Raw genomic sequence first — 23266 nt, forward strand, 5'->3', positions numbered from 1 at the left:
TTCAGCCACCAAACCACATATGTAATGTTTCAGGGAAAAAAGAGAAGCCACATACATATATTATAGAAGGAGTACTGCTAAACCTTCTCTACAAAAATGAGGACTAGTGACACCCAGCCTAAAAGTCAGGAAAGAGAGACCTGATGGATAGGGTCTTAGCAAAGTTCTGTATTGCTGGAATAGAAAGCTCAGGTACAAACTTGACCATTTTTTAAAGATCTCTGTTGCTTCATGGAACAGAGAGAGAAGGCATAAAGGTACCTGGTTGCTAAAATGTTGTGTAATGTATAGTTAAATTATCTAATTGAGGCTGGATGCCAGAAGAAAGGAGATAGGTGTACACATCTGAAATGTGAGACAGTCTAGCTGGAAGCCTCAGGATAAAAAAGGAGACTGAGGAGAAATCACAATAGTAGTAATTTTCTACCCTCATAGAATACAAGGGAAAAGGGTGCATGCTTCCATAATTCAGTGAGAATGGTGTAAAAGTCTCCATGACTAAAACAGAGGACAAATGAAAAGGATACTTGCATTATTCTAGAAAAGAGAGAGGAAGTCACTTTTGTCACTTTGCAGAAGTGTTTGTGAATAGTGTAAAAAGACTGTTTAGCAAAATAGAAAAGCACTCTGGAAGTGAGTATCACAAAAGCTACATTCAGACTGTTGTTAGGTGAAAATTGCTTTACCCAGGTTTCAGAATCAGAATACAGGCAGACTTGGACGTAATTATGCTATAGGCATGCTTTTACTTGTTTTAAAAATCACTGTAACACAGAGCTATACAATTTCCTGTATCAAGTTTTAGGATCTGTACTAGGAGTGGTATTTCAAATCAAGCAATCTTTCTTTCCCAAGATACAGATATTTTCTTTACAGAAACAAGTTAGCACAAGACTTCTACATTTCCTTGGACTTAGGGCCATAGGAAACATGCACTTCATTGCAATGTTTGAGCAGCACAGGCACCAGACATTGTCAGCAGTTCACCAAGGGTGCAGAGATGATTAGAAGGGAAGTAACACAACAGGTTATTTTTCAAAACCTGTATCAGTAATCCTGCTCAGATCATTGCAAAGATTTTCAATTATTAATGGTCAGAATGCTTGGGAGAAATTTCTGTATATTGCTTTTCTCCCCTGTGCTATGGTTGTTTCTTCAACCAACATTGAAGAAAGGGGAGTTTATTACAAAATTTCTGTGCACAGAAATTCTGTATTAATTGCATAAGTAAGTCTATAGGGCGAAACAGGATGCTATTTGCATAAAATTAATTATCAAAGATATTCTGGAACTTTCCCAGTCCAACATAATTTTAACCTTTCTTGGGGAAAATATTTTTCTTAGATACACAATTTCTTAATCTGAAAGGCACAGTAGTTCTCTTCTGCTGAACTGTTTGTCTAAAAGAGGATTTCCACAGGGAAAGGTCTGTTTGCAATTCAGAGCCAGTGTAGCACAATCTTTGTGATTGTATTCCCAGGGCTGGTGTCTCATCACTTGATTGATATTTGAATGCAAATTTTTCCAAAGAAAATGATGGTTAGGCAGTAGTTACATATTAATATGTATTCACTCAGTTTTACTGTCAATGTTTATGTTTTGAATCACGTTAATTCGAACTGTATGATTTCAATCAAATACCATAGGCCTTCATTACATAGTTAAGCAACATTTGAGATGAAACCATAGGATTTTTGCAATATTCAGAGCATTTTATTATGAGGGACTGCAATACACTCATCTGTTAAATGGCAAAGATGCTGGTACATAAATTTGAAGACTTCTCCAAGTTCTATGTAGAGATCACAGTAAATCCAGCTCTGGTGAGCAGAGCATTAGGAAAGTATCATCCTATATTCCCTCTGACTTCACTCCATGATAACTATAGATGCATGTAGTAAGCATACGAGATAGACAGTTTTTATTTCTAGTCCCCTATATAAACACAGAAAGTCTTAGAATATTGTGCTATCGTTGCCTCTATTGAAAACTCAATATTTAGTATACCACAAGGAATAAAGGAGAAATGTAGTGACTCACATTGGCTTAAAACTAATCTTTACAATTTACTATATTAATGTAAAGGCTCTGAAATATACAGCCTAATATTTTATGCTGTGTTAGTGTTTAGCACTATTTACAAGTTACAGCCTCTCTTCATCCCTTTAAATAAATCCCAGTGTGTTATAGTTGCTAAGGTTGTAATGCTTCCTACGTTACCTAATTTTAGTTAATTTCTTCATGACACTTAGATATAAAATCCTATAAAATTATATTAATAATGAGTAGGTATTTTATTAATTTGCTTAACAACCTGAATTGAGAAACAGAACCATTTAAAAAACTCTAGTCTTGGTTTCACTCCAGTGCCAAGTCTCTCTATTTACAGCTGTGTTTATATTCTACTGTGGTGTGGTAATAATGATGCCTGAACCTGATCACTGTGTTCCCCTCGTAAGGTAAATGAAACTCTCTATCTTAGCTGTTCTCTAGAGACCAGAATTCCTCACCTGGGACATGAGGTGATGAGATGCCTGACAAAAGTACAACTTACAGGGTTACTTTTCATTTTACTTTGAGACCTGAGTGCTTAGTTGATTCAGAGGTCTATTGCTCTCAACACTTAAGCACTGGATAACTAGGCACAGGGGAGAGTACTGTAAATTTGACACAGCAAATGGAAAAATGACAGAATTTCAATGGCAAGCTGGAAATAAGCTGGAAGATCTGACTTTTCTGAAAAGTACCCTTTAGAAATGCTTTTGAAAGTGTGATCCAGTTTGATACTTTATATCACTAACAAGTTATGTACATCAAATTACACACTCACAAAAACGATTTCTCTGAAAAGTGAATCATTAAGGTTAGAAAATACCTCTAGGATTATCAAGTCCAACTATTGACCTAACTCTGCCAGGTCCACAATTAAACTGTGATCCTATGTATCACTTCTGCACATTTTTTAACACACCTAGGGATGGTGATTCTCCTTTTATATACAAAAGAGGCAGATCCTTGTCCAGAGCCAACACATTTTTAATCACATGGACTTCAGGCCCCTTTAACTGGCTCGGAATCTGTGCTTATATGGAGTGAATAATGTTTTGAGAACGTGGTAGGTGACTGCACTTGATGAATGCTGTCATTCAGGAAAATTTTTTAGATACTATCAAAAAAGGCAGCTATTTTGGTTCACCAGGTTGCATGCCAATAAATGAACACACTGCAGATGCACAAAGGCACATAAACCCCAACATACAAACCTAAAGAGTTTAACAGTCATGGAGTCCTGGGTGCTTCTTCGTCTGGCCCAACGCTTCCTCATGCCAACAGGCCAGGAAAGCTGAACACTCTCTAGCACCTAACCTTCAAAGAAACCAAAGAAAGAGGTAATAATGTTTCCAAAGTGACCTGCTCAGATATGAGTTCAAACATTCCTACCAATCAGAGAGGCTTCGTGCCTTGACTGTGCAGCTGGATGCACTTTTTACCTGTAAAAAGGAATTAGAAGGACATCTATATCTTTATGAAGAGCTTTCACCCTCAATATGTGAGACTGTTCAGTTCAAACATGTCCAAATTTATCTCTAGGAGGCAAAATAACCACAAGGCTGAAAAGCATTTGTTAGACAATGATAGAACCACAGAATATCTCAAGTTGTAAGGGACCTGTAATAATTGAGTCCAACACCATGCTCCTCGCTGGACTGCCCAACACTAAACTATATGACTAAAAGCATCACCCAAATGCTCCTTGAACTCTGACAGGCTTGGTTCCCTGACCACTTCCCTGGGGAGCCTATTCCAGTGACCAACCACCTTGAATGATATCTTTCCTATTCCTTAATCTGGGTGGCAGTACACTGTACTGGAGGTTTCCTGCGACCACAGGGACAGCTGGAAGGGAAGACAAAGGTGATATAACTTGGTAGTGCATACTCTCACTGGAGCTGACTGATAAAACATTACACAGGAGTATGTATCTGATGTTTATCAATTTTTTTTGAGACTGGATAGTTGGTTTAAAATTAGTGGAGTCTACTGTCAAACATAAAGACCATATATCCCTTGTTTCTCAGAAAGCAAGCTAAACCAAACAACATAATTGTGTATATAATCAATTCTGAGTAATTTTTTTAACCTGGCTTTGTAGATTCAATTCATCTCATTGGCAGGTGATGCTATATAAGAATAAAGACTGAGAAACAAAATCTGATCTGTACCAGAGTGCCAAATTTGAATAGTTTACCATATGTTATAATAGTCTGTACTTTATTTACAATCCTTTAACCAACACTCTGCTATTAGATTATTTTCTTAAAAGTTATCTTTTTATGTTGACTCCTCATCTTCTAAAATGATGCAAAATTTCTTCTATTGCTAACATTAATGGGTTTTATTCTTACAGATGTCAGGTTATTTATTTCTTCAGTCTTGATTTCTTACTGCAGTAGATATCTCAAATTGCTTGTGTATGTTCCTGGTCATACTAAAGTGGATTTTAATTCAAAACCTACGGTTTACTTGTATCCCCAGTATATGACTAAATAGATATTTAGACATTGAAAACTCAGGAAAAAAAAATTTAGGTGTACTATTGTTTGTTTGTTGTTTTTTGTATGTTTGTGTGTCAAATCTGCAACAGGCAAAGGTTTCTGTTTACTTTGCAGTTAAGGAAAGGGTCAACAGATTATGGAAGCTGGTGGGTTTTTTAAAGGGAGATAACTGTCCATAAAAAAAGGATATAGCTGGAAGTCCTGGAACCTACATGGGAACCCTCTTCCCTATGAGGGTGATAGGACAATGAAATAGTTTGCCCACAGAAGTTGTGGACACCCATCCCTGGAAAAAAGCAAAAACACCAGATGTGCATGCAAGTTGATACACTGAATCACAACTCTGACAGTAATTATTAAGCAATTATTAGAATGTTTGAAGAACAAAATCCCATTGTACCATAGATTCTTCTTCACCCACTCCAATGATTTCAGATGTAAAGTAGTGCAAAATCTGACTCAGGGTGGTCCAGTGGCATTTTTGTCCTTGTTAAAGAACTTATTATTCTCACAGAATATATTAAAATAGCTCATCTCAGCACACTCACAAAGAACACAGATTTCACCTAGTTCATGCTACATGCCTTTGTATTTAAAGCACATAAATAGGATTTTTCAGACTTCAGAACTGACTGTCCTCATTTGCTTTCATGCCACTTGGAGGAAAGAGCACTGAGTCTGCTGGGACTAATCAAGTTGTGTCAGCAGGAGCCCCCTCAAACCCACAGCTGACAAGTGCATAAAAATAATACCTTAAAGGGGATGCATTCATCCTGGGCAACTTGCAATATCTTCTTGTCCATTTTCAATGTTCTTCACTGACACAAAATTTACTATATTTGGTGGTGAAGGAAGACCTTGTGCTTTTCTTGACTTTTAAAGTGGACCTTTATTCTTACTATCACAGTCAACACTGTTATAACTTGATAGGAGCCCTTTTTACTGCTCCCTGACACAAAACTCATGTCTATGCAGCTTTTTAACGTACTACACAGAGATGTAAAATATGTCTCCACGAGTCCATGGTGGTATCATAAATAGTTTATTATGGGATATTAATGAAAGGGACTGCCAAGGTACCCATCACACTAACATAGCAGAGAGCCCATAAAAAGCTAATAAATCATATAATCTTAACAGCCCATCTACAATAAGCAAGATATAAAAATGAGGTCTTTGTCAGATATATGGGTCTTAGTTCTAGTCCTGGAGACTGCTGACACATAGAACAAAACCAGCCAGCATAATGACCTTATCAAGTGTTACCGATCTCTGTTTATATACCACAAGTCCCTGCATGCACGGGACAAATTGCAAGCATCATAAAGGCACATCTGTTAGCTGAGTAATGCCACCTACCATATGTTCCATGAAAAGATATATAGAAGGAAAGTTAGCAGTGGGGGTTGCTAAAGCAGCACAGAGACACTGCCAGTCCCTGGAAACCTGAAGAAACATGCTGCGGAAATATCGAAATTCAGAAGCTCACAGACTCCTTACATATATTTCTAGACATGAGCCATGGTTTCTAAACATAGTAGTGTCTTTGAATGCCTTTTATGAAAAAGACAATTTTCTGGGGCCATTATTTATTATTGTACATGCAGGCCTGGACAATGGATGATTACCATACACATATTAAGCAGAGGCAATCTGTCCCCAATACTGCAAAAATTCTTATTCTGTAAGAACAAGATTTCTCTAAACCACAAAAATACCCCTTTGAGAGTATGCAACTTTAGAAAGATTGAATATGGCACAATTTTGCAGTGCAGCTGTGACAACTGGCTGAAAGGTAAAGTGTAACTGCATTGCATAAACTGAAACACCATTGATAATATGATTCAATCTTTTAGGGAACAGGAGGGGCGTCCATGACTCGTTTGATTTCAAAATCTAGAAAACTCTATTTAAAATAGAAATACGTATTTACCCAGAATCTACTTATGTAGAATTTTCTAATTGTATACAGAGATTCCTTAGCTGTAATATATTCCTTCTGACTTAGATGGACTAAGGTGTTCTGCAATGCTAGAAAAAAACTCATTTTTTTCTTAACCCTGAGATAAGCACTATATACTTTAAAACAGAGAATGTATTTTGACTTTCATAACAATTGTTCAGTGAACTAAAAATAATAAAAAAAAAGAGTAACAATACTAGACTAAATACTAATACATTAAAATTTGAACAATGTACATTTTCTAATTCATCACGATGCAAACTAGAATAAGCACACACATTTAGAAGGTGGGGGTAAAAAAAAAAAAAGACAGTCTTTGCAAAATAAGCTGAGCACTTTATAGAAAGAACAGAGGCTAAAATACAGCTTTGTATTTCTTTATATTCAAAAGAAAAAAAAAAAGATAAAGCCCCAAATAATTTAAGAAGTGCAGTGTGTTACTCAAACTTTTAAGCTGGTTCTATTTTCATTAAAAATGACTCAACTTTCCTAAAATAAAAGTCATGCTGCTTCTAAAGTTTAAAAAAAGATGCTGTGGAACATTCATATTTATCCCAGTTGCCCTGCTTTCAACATTTCAGATTTTTAATTTCTGTTTCACATTTTTTCTTGAATTTAAAATATTTCTAATTTAAAAGAGTGGAACCACATATAAACTTAAATACTTTTTTGTGCTTTCTGCAATCTTTAGTCAAAATGAGGAAAAAACATCAATCCTTTTAAGCTGGATTGATTCCTATGTCTAGTTTATTAAGACACCAAATCTATCAGTTTTACTAGATTTCATTACCTACATACATGAATACTTAATAAATGAATAAGCTGAGGATATAGTCTAACTGAATTTCACTTTGATAATAGTTATTTATTTTATTATGCATTTTGATTATAATTATGGTGGTTTGGGACAGATCATACTCATATATGTGTGATGTGTCATGGAAGTCCAATTTGTGGCAAAGATTGGGGTCTAACATGCAAGAGAATTAATCCAAAGCAAGGAGTGATGCTCATGTGGTATTTATTATGTGTTCATTTCTCATGCCCATAGCTGTAAGAAGAAAGGAAAGTAAGAATGAACAATCAACTTGCTCAACCCCCATACAGACAAAAACCTCAGACCAAGTTGCCATTCAGGTTTGAGAATTAAGGATAATTATTTTTTTCTTATATGTACCTATCTTCACTCTAGAAACCAAGAGTCTGCTTTTCTCTCATTTACATATTGGGTTGACTGTGAGTATGTTAGTATCTGAAGCTGATCAAAACAATATAAGTAATACCAAATTTAGGGTTTCAAGATCAGTTATTTTTTTATTACTAGTTGGTATGATGTCAAAATGAATGCTTATCAACAAGCACAAACATTAATTTCATGTGAATATCTAAAGATTTTCCCAGATAACTAAAAAACATGGTAGAAACTGCCTTGTTTTGTTTGCATTGAAGTTGCTACCTATCCTCTATTAGTACTCCTACATTTGGTAGAAAACAACATGGAGCGATAAAGATTTAGTCACCTTTTCTATTTACATATGATAATGAAGAACAGCACTATTTTCTCCCTTAGTTATCTTTTTTTCTATGGTGAATACTCCTGGATACATGAACTTATTTGGATCTTAATTTGTTAGAAATCTGAATGATTTCTGAAAACATCAAGGACTCTTTGAGCTAGAACTGTCAGGCATTCTGCACTTTTTGACCACTGCTGAGCACTGAGTGGAGGTTTTAATTAAATAATCTATTACAATCCCAGTGTCTCAATCCTACCGAAGAGTATATTATGATATATGTAAAGTTCAGACAGGGTTTTTTTTCTCTATATATATAGTTTTACATTTATCTGCATTGATTTTCATACTTTTAACATTTATTAACTTAACATTCATTTAATAATATGTTTTTATAATAGTATAATAGTATGCTTATTGTAATAATATGTAATAATATGTTTTTCTTTAGTAATATGCTTCTGCAGGTTTTCTCTGCAACTGTTCTTCCTTTATTTCTTTAAATATGTCAGCATGGTCAGCAAACTTGTCCCTTCAGTATCCAAGTGTCTCAAACTTCCCTGCTCCTGGGGAGGGCTCTGAGCAGGACCTGCCACGGCCGTGGGGAGCAGGGAAGGCTGGGGGCTGGCTGAGGCTGGCCAGCCCTGCAGTGAGCAGCGGTACATCAGCAATGAGGTGTCCTCTGCAGAGTGTGCTCTGGGGTGAGAGGCTTGGATGGGGATCCCAGGGCATGGGACAGAGTCCCCTTGTTTGGCCATCAGCCACACTGCTCAGGGAGACAGCACCTGCCTGCCCAGGAGCTCCCCCAGCCTGGACACTGCTCCTTGCACAGCTCTGGGACACTTCTTAGCTGCACTCCCAGATCTTTTGTTGGCAGTTCAGGAGGACAGTTGCGTCAGCAGCCCTTCCCCACAGAGGATGAAAGAACTCAGTCACAGATGCTCATCTCTCTGTGGCCTGTGCCTGAGACAGGACTCATTTAGTTTATTAGCAAAGAGGTGGCTACTCTCTTGGTGGGACTGGGAAGGTGCTGCACTGCCCTCGGGCCTTTGCTGATGGCCTTGGTAGTTGCCTCAGCGATGACAAAGGGAAATACTTGCTCCTGTCTTTGGTTGGCCCCCTGGGGTTTCTCACCTCCAGCTAGGGCTCCAGGAAGATGCTGTACTGTGTCTTCCAGCTCTGTGTAGGTCTGTTGGAACTGTGGAGTACCTCACAGTGTGCTAGACACCTTCATTGAAGCAGCAGCATCTAACTCTTAAAGGTATGCCCAAGAATTGTTTTAAAATGGTCTGTCCATCCAAACAATCACATGAAAAATGTTAATGAGTAGTGGGTGCTTGTTCAGTAACAGCAGCAAAATCTAATTAAGTAGCTCTTTTGTTGTAGTTCAGCTCAACTAAAAAAAGAAAATAAGCTTTCTATCACTTAAACCCAGCAGCTCAGTGTCATGTTCATAATCCTTTTGATTCAGAAGAGACAAAACAAACAATAGAAACCAGAGATTGCTTTTTAGAAAATCAATTTAAATTCCTAAGCATGACTTTTATTGTGGAACCCAAAGGGCCTAGGACTAAAATCTGTGTCCCTCAATCCTGGAATGGAGGCAAAAAGAACACCTCCCTAGGTTGGGGTGAGAGAAGCCTCTTTCCCACAGATCTCTGCAGTTATATGTTTATGTCTGTTTACTCAGTGGTCTGTTAAGTTTATGTCATTCTGTTCCATCCCAGTGTGCCATTTATAATTAATTCCTAGAATGGTCTCCATTCCCTCAATCCCCATTGGCCCCAGTTTGGTGCAATTCTCCACCCCTGTTTTTCTATTGGTTGTTCCCTAACCCCACCTCTGCACCACTTCTACTTATTTCCATTGGACCCTGATTCTCTGATCCACCCCCTCTTACCCATATATAACCCTGGACCCTCCACCAACTTTTGGTTTTGTCCCTGACCGCTTCAAAGATTAAGCCCTTTTGGATTTCTACACAAAGACCCGTCCCTTTATTGCTCATCAGCCTTTATTTAGCAGTGCATTCTGGGCCCCAAAAGAGCTGGTCACTTCTCAGGGATTCATTGTGGCACGTGCTGCAACATTTTATCAGTGAGCATTTTAATTTCTATCCATATTCATAAACTGTAGTCATTAATTATAGATTAACCATCCTAGGTGTCTGGATGCATGGTTCCCTTACATCACTTACAGAAGAGTTCTAGCACCATCAGATATGCAATATTTTCCTACATTACCTCCACAATTGTGTAAAATATAGTTAGCCTTATTAACATCTAAAGCTGGTTGCTGTAAAACTGTCCTTAATTGCTTGGACTGCAAACATTTAAGTAGAACATATAAATTCACTAAAAGGCTAATTGCTCTCATTACCTATTTTATGAAACCATGCAACCTTTTCATATCAATATAGGCCATTTTATTTTTATTTTTCTTTTATATCCAACATTCAAACACAGTTATGTCCACTAAAGGCACAAGGAAACATCTAACTAACACACAAAGCCTTGATTGGGATTTATTTCTATATACATGCCTGCAATGCAACACATTTCTCTGCACAGTCAACAATTCCTTTTATTCCAATAGGCTGATGGTAATCCAGTGTGTTCTGTATTATTTCCTGATGGCAATAATCCCAGACATCTTGGACACAGGGGTACACAGAGATGGAGTGAACCCAAACAGTCAAGGGCATTTCTAGAATGCAAAATTTGTGGGCAATTTAATAAAGGCCAGTAATTTCAAAGGGGCCTGAAGGAAGAAAGTTTTATGCTCTTGTTCTGACAACTTTGCATTAAGCATGTTGCATTTTGCACCTGCAGGATCATGTCCAGGCAGGCTACAGTTACCAATGAGTGGCATGGGACACCAATGAGACAGGCTTCTGCTCAGGATAGCATTTATTCAGCACACGAACAAACTCAGAGACAGAGAGCCCAGAACAGAGGCAGGATGATGGGTTTTGAGGGACAGAACCAGAGTGGAGTTCAAGGTCAGGGACCACTAGGAACACAGCAAGGGAGAAACCCCAGGGGCTCAAACCCAACCAGAACTCCCTGGGCTGCCACCCCATGAGGGCTCTAGGGTGGGGCAACTCTTCTTGGGCTCACAGGACCCAGCCCCGGAGGCAGAGGTTTTAGAATTCACACTAGCCAGGCATTAAAGCCACACCTTTCACTTTAACAATGCTTCTCTGAAACGAAATCTTTTCCTCCCTAGGCAGGGGCACCTCACATAAGCTGGTATACTACTTGTAGCATACTTGAGCTGGGCCTGTGTCTGATCTGGTTAATGCTGGTCCAGGAGTTTCTGTGGCTCATATGGTGTAGATGTACGAACTAGAAATTGTATTTATAACTGTGCAATCAGAATTGATTACGCTTATGTTCACCTAACAAATTTGAGTTTACAGAGACAAGTTACATCCGGTTTTTAAAAATCTTCTCCCTTTTGAAATTATACAAGAAGTCCCAACATGGATAACATTTTATTCCCCACAAGCATTCTCATCCTTTAAATCTTTTAAAATTATTTTAACACTAGGCATCGTGAAGCAGATGAAGAACTAGAACATAACATTCATTCTACTTCTAATGATTCTGTGTCAACTACCCTCTAATTAAAAGTGAATTGCACCATGTTAAAAGGATAGAAAATAAGGCTGTGTAAGAAAGAATAGTGCAGTGACAGTTAAATCACTGAAGTCTGTGGGAATTTCCCTGCTATCAGATTTCCTCCCTTTTTTATGACCACTACTTAGGGATTTTCACCTCAGCTCTAACCACAAGTACATTTCATTTAATGCCTGGCAGGGTACCAGTCCTTCAGATAAGAGTGCAAGACACCCATCAGTAGGCACATGTGGGATAATTTGTTTCTCCAGTAGTTAGAGATGGGTTCTGGTTCTGCAGCAACAGATGCAATATCTTTTCCATTATTTTTATAATTAAATAAGTTTACTCTGAGTATCATTGATAACAGAAATGACAAATCCTATTTTGCATCCCTTTTATTTCAGAAGATTAGGGTGGCCACAGTTTCTCCATTTGAAATCCAGATTTGGTAGAAAAAAAAAATTTTGTCAATTTTGTCTTTCCTTAATTTTGTTCAAAGGTCTTACCTTTTGGTTTTTTAATAAAGGCTGAATGTGTTATTCTTTTGTACACTTTTGTTTTTCTTCTTACTCTATTCCGATTCACAGGAAGAATTTAATACATCTCCATTCTATTAATAAAACAAATTCTACATTTGATTACTTGTAACTTTAAAAAACAAAGAAAAAAAATAATAATAAAAAATTTAAATGCATATTTTAATTCTATTGATGATTCTTTTTAGGTTTTAGCTGTATAGAATACTTATTTTACCTGAAAAAAAAAGTTTTGAATTTGATTATAATAATATTGTAGCATGTGGGAAGATGATCTTCACTAAAGATGATTGTGGGGTTAAGGAAGCATATGGTGTGCAATATGTTGGAAACATCTTGATGATGGAAGTACATAAATTGTGAAAGATACACAAAACTGTAAAATGTGGATATTCTATTTTCAGTAAGTAGTTGTTTTGTTAAAAGATTTGGACTCTGAGGTAACCTTTTAAAAAATAATCAGACCAATAGAAATGTTTGGACTTGTGGCCACTACAATACAAAAACAGTCAGTTCCATGGATCCCTTCAGACAGGTCCTTGAGCTGCAGGTTGACTAGCGCACTAGAACAGAGAAACCTGTGCTAGATCCATGTGAGCCCAAGACACCCTGGGACTTTGCAACATAGGAACATTATATTTACTGCCTGCAGTACAAAATAAGATGGAAGATGTTTAGCTGCTATTGTTTTATGTGTCTGATATAGACCAAGCACATGCCCTCTGCTGCACAAGCCCTCTCTCTCTTTACAACATTCCAGAAACACTGGGCTGCACAGTGCAGAAATATGAGAACTACTCATGGTCCATCTACTGATGGACAAGAGGAGTTCCCACAAATCACAAATCAGGTGTTTCTGTATGTTCTAGAAGACCTGATGGAGTCATGGGTATCTGAACACTAACAGTAAAAGGATGTTTTGAAACTGTGGCATCAACAGTTCAGACGCCCAAATGGATTCTCCACTCCATAGATGTTGCTTGAGTCTGGTAGGACCTGCAGTCAATCTATTGCAAATAAACTTTGCTGTATCAAAAATAATTATGGGTTCAGACCCTGTAGACTACAACATAGTCCAGCTTCTGTCTAATCTGTTCAAGGCATGATTATTAGTCCATTTGATTGGTTAGGGTTTTTTTGGTTTTGTTTTTTTTTAATGGTGCAAAACTGGTGTGGTTTTCATGACGTACCACTGAAGAATGGTATGTCATGAAAGATATACCAAAAGACTATCAAAATAAGGAAGAGCTATGGATTACTTTCAGGACTCTAGCTTAAAGATAATTTAAAAACAGAAAGTAAACCTGTAATGATAAACAAAAAGGTCCTGGGATGTTAGCCTGTAGCAGTATGCATGATAATTTGTAGTCTTGTCTATGAAAACATGAACTGAGGGCCACAAGACAAAGTGAAAGCCACTAATGGTCACTACCTCATGGATCTGCTTCCATTGCTGTTTTTTGTCTCCTTGCTGAGCTGAGCCCTGAATTGAAGATTTTCATTATAAAACAGTAGCTGAAAGCCTGGAAGCTCTTACCTCTGCTGTTCACGCAATTGTCCATTCTACACGGTCTTTTACTCATGCTTGAACTAATTTCTGTGTTGAGTGGCAAAAGCAATCTTGGTTACAGTTTAGGATCAAAATGTTTGGCCACCGTTCCAATGGTTTGGCCACCAATATGCAAGTCAAAGGGGAATACACCTACCCAGTCATGCCCTTGAGGACCCTGCACCCAGAAGGTGGAATCCAGAAGTGACTATTTTTTATGCTCTTCAAGATGTGGCAGGCCTAGGGTTAGACTGGGAAGAGACTTTGCAGAAGTGCAAGAAACCACTCGTCATCTGTGAAGTTTAAGTACAGAAAAGGTGCCTCTTTGCTTTAAGGGTTAACCCTTAAACAGACATAGCAGGACAGCTAGGATATGAATGGAGAAGTAACAGAAAAATTGTCTAGGTCAAAAAAATGGGCCAGGAAATGGGCCAGAAAGATCCAGATGAGAAATTAGAGGACAACCAAGTTGCTAAGAGCATGCACTCTGCCACATCCTTGTTTCTCGTGTTTCTCCCTCACTCTGTGACAGGATGACGAGGAAGGAGCAAGCTCTGCCTGCAGCACAGTGTGCAGTTTGGTTTTTGTTCAGCTCAACGCTCCTACCAAAAAAGCAACAGTGGTCCAAGATTGTGTTTGATTTAAGAATCAAAGATTCTGTGTCTACTTTGATTGCAAATGCTTGACATGCATTAACTTCTAAGTTGAAAAGAAGTCTGGATGACGGTGGACATGGGACAATGGCAAACAGAAATGCATCACATAGAAGGAGTTGTTCAGCAGGATCTCTGGGGGTTAGACCTACCTACTAACTTCTTCATTAGTACTGCAAAAGAGAGAACAATGAAAATTTAATGACCTTTGCATGTGGTATTTCAAATATATCGATTAATATATTTCAAATGTATAGTGAAGAGAAAGATTAATGAACGATCTAGAGAGGTGATAGGCAGGATCCATTATCAGGATGAAGAAAAATAGTGAAATTCTTTCACATATTACCTGAGAAATCAGTCTGCATAAGAGAAAATATAATTCCTTTGTAACCAAAACTCAGCTTCCAAAGGAAGGTTTAGAGTTTAAATAAAATAATCTGCAAAGGTAATTTTTCTTTGTAGGGATTATTAGGTAGAAAAGATAAGAAAAGAGGAAGTATCACACTAATTTCACATCTGCTCTTGATAACTTTTTTCATTCTCTAAAGAAATTGATTTGTTCAGGGCTTGAGACATTTATAAGCATTGACTGTTGGGTACTCAGACATTTGGCCTGATAAAAATGCATTTTTGTATTGAGAAAAATCAGTTAAAGATTCTATATAGTAATATTGTTACATCTCCAAAAAGAAACCAGGAATATTGTTATGACAACATGACTGGAACTCAACCAAGGTGAGAGTTTGAAGACACTCATTAAATATATATATATATATAAATATATAAACCTTGAACTCATTGCTGCCACTGCTAACACTACATGCAACAGCAAAATTTCCAAGCTCAGTAAAAACTCATTGCTCATGGTATTCTTGTATAAGCCACCTGAACTTTCTGTCCTTTGCTGAGCCAACCAAGTTGCAGTGCAGGTACAAGAAATTTAGTGCAAAAATGTAGCCTGCGTAGATCAGTGGGTACACAAAGCCATAGCAAATAGACTCTTGTTATTTCCATTTACACTAATATAGCGCATCCCTGAAAATAAACCATCACAGTCATTCTTGATGAGGATGTCATGCATGAAATGCAAATTATGAATTAGTTCCAAACATCAAAAATGTAAACCCATGCACTGGAACACAAGGAAACAATATTGATGAAATTGCTCTTATTGAGTTTATTCTAACATTTTCCATCTAATGGTTCAAATTAGTCAAGGAAATTATGTTTAATTTAATTTTATGGTTGTTTTCTTTCTGAAATCACTACTGAATAAGATAACTCTTGACTAAGTTCCTTATTTGTAGATGAGAGGCTGAATGCTTCCATTCAGCAAACAGCTTATGAATAATGTGAAAGAAAATATTTGTGTACTGTATGTCAATATTTTAGGAGTAGCAGATTTTTTTTTGTGAGTAGTGGTGGTAATGATACATAAAATACTCTGGAAGTCTATTCAATCCAATAAAAGTTTGCACAGTTTTTGTGTCTTCTTTAATAACATTTAAGTGGTATGATTAAAAAACTTTTGTTTACACCATCTTAGAGCTATGATATACAGTTTTCAACTAGTTAAATTAGCAACATGTGCTAGAAAGAAAAGGAAAAACCTAGAAGATAACCTCTGTAACACTGCAGCAGTTATTTGGGAGTCCAGAGACAGGTAATTCACAGAGTAAAATAAGTAGGCTCAGTATTGTCCTACCTTGGTTCAAAATTAGTAGATTTAATCCAAAATGTATAATTTTCCTTCTGTTTACAAGTGGTGATTTCCTCAAGAAGGTTCAAAAGGAAGAGTGAAGTTCCCAGAAGGAGGGGCTGGTATTCCTGAAGGTAGCTGGCAGGTGAGCACAGCAGCAAAAGGGGCTGGGAATCCCAGGCTTGCCTTTCTCTATCAATCATTCTCATATAAACTCTTCTTTCCTCACACCAGTATTTGCTGTAAGGTAAGCAAAGACAGGATACATGTGAAGAAATATTAAATCATTTTGTGTTGAAAGTGGTAATGTGCCACAGGGCTGGTGTATTTCTACTGTCAGTCTCGGGTTTGTTTTGTGTGCTCGTTTTTCACTTTATTTATTGATCTCATGGCTGGACTAAGACAAATCAAGACACTTAAACATGCCTATTATGTCAATTCCACATTGCCATGACCTCTGCTCGTGATTAATGTAGCAGTGGAGGGGCTTCCATTCACTGCATTTTCTGAGAAGAGGAGGTGATGCAGAAATATTCATGACTGTCTGTACCAGAAAGCTCATTCTGGTTCCTTTTATTTCTCCTCCTGTTTTTTAGCACCTCCTTTGTAAATACTATGAAGATATATTGAACTACTTTGAACACTTTCCCTACAAGGTAGTGAAACAAGCAGTCAGGAATCAGTAATTTTGCCAAGCCATGTTAGCCCCAGACACCGGGACAAAATTACAACTTAATTTTTCCAGACCTTTGGGTTTAGAGGAGCTGTTACTCACTACCCAACACCACTGAAGTCACTGAACATCAGCAATATAATGAAATGTTTTATGTAGAGGAATCTGCATCCACAGCAGCAAGATTTGGGGAACTTCTTGCACTTTAAATATAAAGCAGTCTCAGTAGTTAACTACACTTTCCTGTTACTCCTTAGAGAGCAGCAAAATACAAAACAGCTCTTCCTGTTGGTCTCATATGCATCTCCAAGGTTCAAGGGAAGTCTTTAACCAGCAGGATGTTTTCTGTGCACTCTTCAGTCAAGTGCATAGTAGACAAAGCAGGGGCTGCCACTCCCAGAGAAGAGAGAGGCTGGTTCCTTCCCACCATCTTTTGCTTGTGCTTGGTAGCCCCTATCACACAGCAGTTCTGCCTACAGGATTTAGAGGAATCACTTGGTCTCACTGGTTCTGACATTTCTCCTTACTGATGGCTGGAGAAGTTGGCTAAAGACAGGGTCAGAGGGAGGGATGCAAAACAGCAAAATAAACCTTTGTGAGGAAGTAGCTTCTCCATGTTTCACCTGGGGAAAAGAATTTCCTTTCTTCACACCAGTTTCGCAACTGAGCATTAGGAGCTCACCACATTTTCAGAGGGCAACAACTAATGTCCTACACATTGGCTTGAAAGTGCTGACCACAATGTGCTGCTGCTGGGACATGTGGTTCTTCCCAGCATGGCATGTCAGTGTTAAAACAGGGAAGTTCTACATCCCTTTGGTTGGTTTAGTCATGCCAGACAGGAAGACCCTGCCTGTTGGTGTCAGTGTCTCTCCTCCAGAAAAATTTCTTAAAAAAAAAAAAAAGAAAAGTGCTAGGGTGTTGTACAAAAATATGGAATTTTACAAAAGCAAACACTCACAACACTGAGAGGCAGTGTTCATCCAATTGCTCCAATGATACTATCTTCAGCAAAATATGTAGCATCTTGCTTTTACGCTTAGTTGTTGCTTGAATAGTAATAATTAATTGGCTCTTCTGATTGTCAGTGAAAATAATGTATCCTTTGTTGTCAAGTATGGGAAGGAAGAGAGGAGGGGGAATAAAACATTCCAAAATTTTGAGAAAAACTTCTGATGTTGGGTTTACAATAAATTCCATCTGTGAGAGGCTGACATTATATAGCCCAAAGCCAGTGCCTGTCATTGTATGATATGTGAGCACAACAAAGGCTCCAGCTGGCTGATATCAGGGCTAATAGAGGCATTTTGGCTCATCTACCTGGTGGATCATTTGTCAGGATGTCACTTGTCTGTCCTTACCTTGAAGCCTATTTGGTTCTTTTATTTCTTAACATCTTCATTTTATTATACTCAATTAGACCAAATGTCTCTCCAAATCGAATGCCCTAAAATCAACAGATGCTTGTTAAGATCTCTGAAGAATTAGATTGGGGGTAGTGGGAGAAGAAGAATTTTTCTCCCTTCCTACATGATTTCTCCCAACACCAGGGGCTATTAAGATTCAGAAGTAGAAGAAGACATTGCAAGATTTTTTATTAGCTGGTGGCAGTGAGATGGAGACTTAAAGTTGATGGGTGTACAGCATGTCTCTGCTGATTCAATAATGTTCTGAACTATTATGTCAGCTTTCAGATTTAGCTTGTGAACATTCCTCCTAAGAAGACCACTCCATCTTAAAATTACTTTAAAAATATATTTTAAATCATATGCATAGTTACAAAAGTCATTGCTGTATGATCTTGTTAGGAAAATAAGTATTTGTGGTTTTTCTCCTGAGACATATTCACAAGTATAGTTATTACAGCAATAATAACAACAAATTAACACTGGTTATCAGGATCTTAGTAATATCATGAATATCACTGAAAAGTACTTATTCCTCTGCTCTGTGTTGATGTGTGATTGGGCTGTACCAATTCAAAACCAATGATATTAATGTGGTCTGTGCTAAAGACTGCGATGCTCTGTCACCTTGATTTTGCTGATGAGATGGCCTCACAAGTGACTTTAAGCATGCCAAGAGTTGTTCTAATTACAGATGATTAAAGCACTGCACATATGATTATGACCTCTTACCCTACTCTACCTACCTTGTGAATACCAAAAGAGGATCAGCTGGAAATTTTGCTGCTAAGAGAACTTGCACTACAACTGCTTACATATGGCCTAAAATAAATTGTCATTTGCAAAGAAAACTGGGTCATCCTACTTCAAATATGGTGAGGGAGAACCAAAATAAAATATATGGGGAATCTGGTATGAATAGATGAATGAAATGAGTAAGAGTGATAGGTAAGAATACAACAGTTACACAGGAGCTGTCTTAATGAGCACAGCTCCCATTCATCATGTTCTCCTCTCAGCTTCCTCAATTACTTTCAGAATAACTGTCTTTTTGTAAATAGCTAATTTAATGGAGCAATATTTCATGTTTATATTGTTCCTTTTCTTAAAGAAACTACAGTTGTTCACATGACACTGGTCTGAAGAGCTTTCTTTGAAGTCAGTAGTAAGTATAGAATGACTGAATGAATCAGACTTTTTTTTTGGTAGGGTATAGAAGCTGAATTACTCCTCATAGACTGTGAAATGCTTGCAAATACTGGAATAGAACTCAGCTAATTATCTGTCATTGAGGAAATCCAGTGAAGAAAGAAAGTGAGGTTTTGAAGGTACAAAGAAAGATCAAGTTTACTTTGGGCATAGTAATCAAAGAATCCCCAGACTGTTCAGTGTGGAAATCATAGAGTTTTAATTATTATCTAAATAAAACCTATGTTGTCATGGGCAGAGAGGGGTTGTACGTCCAGGTACCTCAGTGATAAACTTCTGTGGAAACATCAGGCACTGCAACCCCAGTACATTGCCTCATCAGGATTCTTCATTTTAGGCATCTACAGTGTAAAAGTCTTCACCTGACCTAGTTACATAAACTTCTTTTAGAGTCAGCAGAGACAAGAAAGTGCTTCCACAGAACAATCTTCCTCCTCTGTGACAAAGCTCCACATTAGGATAAAATGGACTGTGCTGAGCTTCCGCTGAATATAGTCACCACAGACGAGGAAAACCAAGAGAGTGATCTCAGATACAGACCACATGGGTTGGAGTCCTCCAAGGTCAGGTGAGATGGAAAAAAACGGGAAATAAGGGAAAACAGCAGTGAGGGAAGTATTTTTCCCAGGTGATGTATGCAAGACACCAGTTCATAGATTTTTCACCTTTCAGTTCTAGGAAAATCAAAGAAGGGTAGTTTAACAGCTGTTTTGATCAAAAGGTATGCTTTAAAATGGAAGGAGGGTAAGAAAAGGTGAAGGATTTATTAGGAGAAAATAATTTGTTCATTTTTGAATGAAAATATAGTATCACTCATAATAGAGCTGTAAAACTGAACAGCTGAAATAGTCCTTAGAAGAATTGTGGAGAACTTTAATAATTTGTGTTTATAGACCTTCCTTGATAAATTCTGTAAAAAATTAATGATTTTGCCTTAGATCACATCTGAACAATGAACAAATGGTTGCTACTCTGAATCCCTCTAAATTTAATTAAATGTTGTTTCTATAAATCTTCACATGTTTGTATTAGACAATTTTAAGGATATGGAGCACCTTAATTTAGACATAATGATACAGATAAGATTACTTAAGAGAAAAATATCATTATAAGAAAGCCAGGGATATGTCACCGTGATGCATGGAAACTGATAGCAGGCTAATTACACCAGGAGAGGATTTTTGTCACGCTTCACTGGAGGGGCAGATACATTGCGGTTGTCTTTTGCAGACAACAAAAGAAGTGTTTGGAATTATTTGTCCTTTTAGGTCAAATAACAAGCAAAAGCAAAGCAAACAGTATAATCTTTGGTTTTTGTCTCCAAAGACCCTCAACAGAGCAAGGAGAAGATAGAAAATAATTTTAACAGCTCTTCTCCTGTTTTGATAGTCTTGACATTTAGAGCCTAGATTTCTGAACTGTTGATGTGATCTTCAGGAATGTGAATGTCTTCTTGGGCACTGTTATGATACCCACATGACCTCCTTGTAAACTTAATTCCTGTCTTCCTCTATAACACCCTGATAATAGAAATTTATAAAGTCACAATCCACGTATTTCTGATGAAAATCAGGACTGAAGGAACTGTCGTGGTTTAAGCCCCAGATGGCAAATAAGCACCAAGCAGACACTTGCTCAGCTCTATCCCAGCCAAATTTAGGACACTGATCTACAGAGACATTAAGTCCAGCATCAGGGTGTTCTCACATGCAGTATCCCATACTACTCCCTGAGAGAGTGAAGTTTAGATTTGGATTGGTATTCAGCTGTAATATCACCATTCTGTTGAATATTACAACAAAAGCTATGTATAGAAAACAGGTGAGATGTGAGGAACTGAATAAAACAATACTGTGAATTGAGTCAAACTTTGGGTCACTCTGAATATGTATTGCATTGCTTTTCAAGATGATGTGCTTTGTCATGAAAGTCTTTCCCACAGTAAATATGGGAACACTATTTTTGGCAAAAAATGTTCAGTTAATTGCACAAGGATTAGTAACAGCTGAGGGAAATTTCACATTGCCATTTGTTTATTTCTAGACCCATGAAACATTACAATGAGTTGTCTTGTTTATTTAGGAAGGGTTTCCTGGCCACATGACTGTCTCTGACATAAACCTGGGGAACGCTTTTCTCTCTCCCCCAACCCACCACCCTCATACACCTCCTTAGTTTTGTACTTAAATCCTAACTCTCTTCTTTCATCAGACTCAGAACCATGACAATTCTGCAGAATACTGCAAGGCTCATGTAAGTAACATGAAACTATTTTTAACAGCAAAGAAATGTGAAGTGTTCAACCTGGAGGCTGCATTAACAGCTTTTTGAGAATTGGCTTAGGCTTTGTATTCCATTGTTACTCAGCACAAGAGTCAGCTGTGATCTGATTTCTATTGATTTGCTAGGACTCTAAATTAATCCTGCAAGAAAACTTCAATCAAATTAATATAAAAAATCTCTTGAATTATGGTCCAGTTAGCACTAAAGTAATTTTTAATAAAGAAAGAAGAAAAGGGTAGGTGCTTTGGGCTGTTTTTAAAGGAATTATTAAGAATCATGTCTAAAATTTTGTGCCACTCCCTCAGCTGAAAGGAGCTGATTTGTGAAACATTGAGAGAGGTGAAAAAATAAGTGACTGGCTTCTCTGTAAACTTGAGAGGCGATTCCATGAAAACCTCATGAAGGCCACATGCAAGGTTGTGCTTGAGTCAGGGAAATCCCAACCACAAGTAGAGGCTGAGTGGATAATGGATTCAGAGCAGCTTTGAGAGAAGAACTTGGAGGTGTTGGTTGACACAAAATTCAACATGAGCTGGCAACATGCGCTTGCAGCCCAGAAAACCAACTATATCCTGCAATCTTCCAATACCTAAAGCAGCTTACAAGAGGGCTGGAGGGAGACATTTTATAGGGACATGTGGTGTTAAGACAATGAATAATGGCTACAACTGACAGACAGTAGGTTTAGAGTAGATATTAGGGAGGATTTCTTCACTATGAGAGTGATAAGATGCGGCACAGGTTGCCCAAAGTAGCTGTGGACGCTCCATCCCTGAAGTGTTCAAGGCCAGGTTGAATGGGGATTTGAGCAACCAGGTCTAGTGAAAGGTCTTCCTGCTCATGGCAGGTTGGTTGGAATTAGATGGTCTTTAAGGTCACTTCCAACCCAAATCGTTCTATGATTCTATGATTTGATGAGTTCAACAAATAAACAAATGTGTACTGCCTGCATATAAAATGTGGAGGAACATAGTTCTAGTATAAATTGAGAGATTTCTTTTCACAGCCTGCCAATTTGGCAATCACTGAACCTAGAGGGTAGGTTTTGTTGACTCACTTTGGCTAGTGTTAGCTTAATTTGGTTGGAGGGCAGATTTTTCGGAAGGAGACAACCAAGGTCTGAAATAGTTATGAGCTTGGCAAACACTATGGAACAAGCAACAGCAGAAACTTAAGCTTCTGGTTGCTGGTGGTAGTGTTTCAAATATATCAGTTACAGAGATACACATCTCCAATGGAGCTCCATCTGCTTGCACATTTATTCCCCTCATTTATAATTATTAAGATAATATTATGTTTACCATCTCAGAAGGTGCCATCTACAAAGATACTTTAGCAGACCAAACACCCCTAATGCATGCTGGAATATCCTGTTTCTCTCTGTTTTAACAGTGGAAATCCTGTCTTGGCATAGCAACTACATGTTACCACTGCACCTCTTAAATCACACAAAGACCTCCAAGGCAGAAATAACTCCATCATGACGATGGGAAGAGGGCTCTGCAGCTGTGTGACTGCACCTGCTTTTTTGTGATGCGACCTGCAGAGGATGCACTGAATTTGCTAGTGCTAAGAATCACTCCTCCAGGTTCCTTCCAT

The 23266-nt window shown here is 37.8% G+C and overlaps 1 long non-coding RNA gene across 4 annotated transcripts in view; it reads left to right on the forward strand.

The window, feature by feature from the left end:
• The window catches only part of LOC117244415, a 54435-nt gene that overhangs the window by 19993 nt on the left and 11176 nt on the right, over positions 1–23266 (forward strand). For 3 of the 4 annotated variants that reach the window (XR_004497450.1, XR_004497449.1, XR_004497451.1), the window contains exons 2-4: positions 16161–16241; positions 19775–19952; positions 21596–21637. This is a non-coding gene — a long non-coding RNA (uncharacterized LOC117244415). The remainder of the gene's footprint in view (positions 1–16160; positions 16242–19774; positions 19953–21595; positions 21638–23266) is intronic. The other variant, XR_004497452.1, reaches the window with a different exon arrangement.

Source organism: Parus major, chromosome 1 (assembly GCF_001522545.3).
Source record: "Parus major isolate Abel chromosome 1, Parus_major1.1, whole genome shotgun sequence".
In the NCBI taxonomy this organism is placed as follows: domain Eukaryota; kingdom Metazoa; phylum Chordata; class Aves; order Passeriformes; family Paridae; genus Parus; species Parus major.